The sequence below is a fragment of the Lagenorhynchus albirostris genome, chromosome 2, assembly GCF_949774975.1.
Source record: "Lagenorhynchus albirostris chromosome 2, mLagAlb1.1, whole genome shotgun sequence".
NCBI lineage: Eukaryota > Metazoa > Chordata > Mammalia > Artiodactyla > Delphinidae > Lagenorhynchus > Lagenorhynchus albirostris.
The window spans coordinates 13,109,177-13,111,266 of record NC_083096.1 but is presented as its reverse complement, the minus strand read 5'-3'; the positions used below and the strand labels follow the sequence as shown (position 1 = coordinate 13,111,266).

Below are 2,090 nucleotides of genomic sequence, written 5' to 3'. Positions count from 1 at the left end.
TGCTGCTCAAGTCTCCACAGCTGATAAATTGCAGGTAAATGAGCTCTCAGGGAGCCCAGAACTGTTCCCTAATAGCCTCAACCAGTGCTTCGTAGTGTCACTGGTAGCTGAACTCAGCTCTGTCCTTCCCCTGGTTCCCTAACTTTAAGCTATTTATGCAGAACTTCTTATATATAGTCCAGCTTTGGGCAAAGTTTTAGTTTTTAACAATTTTAACTCAGGCCTTCATAGGCATGCTTTAAATTAGTTTGTTTAACAAATACCAGGTGACATTTTTCTTTTAGAGTTATTGCTAATGCTGATGACAAATTTTCTCATATTGGATTGGCCAAAAAGCTCGTTCGGGTTTTTCCATAACATCTTTGAAAAACCTGAACGACCTTTTTGGCCAACCCAGTATTTGAGCTCCACTTGATAAATCCCTTATATATTACAACTTCTTTACAAGTTTAACCATGTAGTCAAACAGACATTTTCAGGATGTGTTAATCATTAAAGTACCATTCCACCATTATTTGAAGTCCCCCACCAAGTTTTGTTATATGTTTTCCACTCAGCACCTAATTTTGCAATGCAACAGCATTTAGAAGGTGGATTTTACAAAACTCAAGGTAAATGATACACATAAGTAAATACACTAAAGTAAGAAATTTATAACATTTATATATGAAAATTACAACACTATTAAAAGCAAAGCAATGTGTCCTTTATCATGCTGTTTGCCCTGAAAAAAAAATGATTTCTTAAAGAAATGAAAGGATTAGATATAGGAAGAGAGATCAGAAGGACATGATGACTGTAACTGTTTTATATTCTTAAAGCATTTATGACAATAAGGTATTCAATATATCATCAGCATTCCCAATGTTAATTATTCATAAAAACAACGTTGGCATCCATCCAACTATAAATGTAATTAATTTGCTTCTGTCCTTCAAATACAAAATAAAATCCATGTTGTAATTTTTTCCTCAAGAAAAAAAAATTGAATTTTAATTTTTTCAAAGAATCAATTCTAATTTTTTCTACTAAGGTAGTTGTCAAATATAACCCATAAATATTAAGAATATTTTTTGTTACTTTTTCAATCATTGACTAATAATATCTTATCCTTGTGCTTGCTTCAGCAGCACATATACTAAAATTGGAACAATGCCGAGAAGATTAGCATGGCCTTGTGCAAGAATAATAGTCTATCCTTTTAAGGAAAAAACTTCATGGAAATTAAAATTGGATAAGATGTGTTAGAAAATACTGGATTATTTAAAAATTATAAGTACATATTTCAGTTAGCTCTGTTGCCTAATTTTTTTTGCTTCTTATAGTACAGAGGCATACCTCAAAGATACTGTGGGCTTAGTTCCAGACCATTGTAATAAAGTGAATATTGCAATAAAGTCAGTCATATATATTTTTTGGTTCCCAGTGCATATAAAAGTTATGTTTACACTATGCTGTTGTCTGTTGTATGCAATAGCATTATATCTAAAAAACCAATGTACGTACCTTAATTAAAAAACATTTATTGCTAGGGCTTCCCTGGTGGTGCAGTGGTTGAGAGTCTGCCTGCCGATGCAGGGGTCACGGGTTCGTGCCCCGGTCCGGGAGGATCCCACATGCCGCGGAGCGGCTGGGCCCGTGAGCCATGGCCGCTGAGCCTGCATGTCTGGAGCCTGTGCTCCGCAGCGGGAGAGGCCACAGCAGTGAGAGGCCCGCGTACCACAAAAAAAAAAAAAAAAAAAAAAAAATTTATTGCTAAAAAAATGCTAACCATCTGAGCCTTCAGCGGTTCCTCATAGTACATCATAGATCACTAATCACAGATCACCATAACAAATAGAATAATAGTGAAAGGGTGAAATATTGAGAGAATTACCAAATGTGACACAGAGACAGTAAGTAAATACTGTTGGGTAAATGGCACCGATAGACTGAATCAACACAGGGTTGCCGCAAACCTTCAATTTGTAAACTGCAATATCTGTGAAGCACAGTAAAGCAAAGTACAATAAAACGAGGTATGCCTTAATGTTCTGCTCCATAATTTTGGTTATTCATAAGCACTGATGAGAGCATTGCTGTCTTATTTA

General features: G+C 35.5%; 1 non-coding gene across 1 annotated transcript; it reads left to right on the top strand.

Annotated features, from left to right (window-relative positions):
- The first annotated feature begins 1,114 nt into the window (after nt 1-1,114).
- LOC132516544 (U6 spliceosomal RNA) lies at nt 1,115-1,220 on the top strand. The gene has a single exon (XR_009539371.1). It is a non-coding gene; the product is annotated as a U6 spliceosomal RNA (small nuclear RNA).
- Nucleotides 1,221-2,090: the final 870 nt, after the last annotated feature.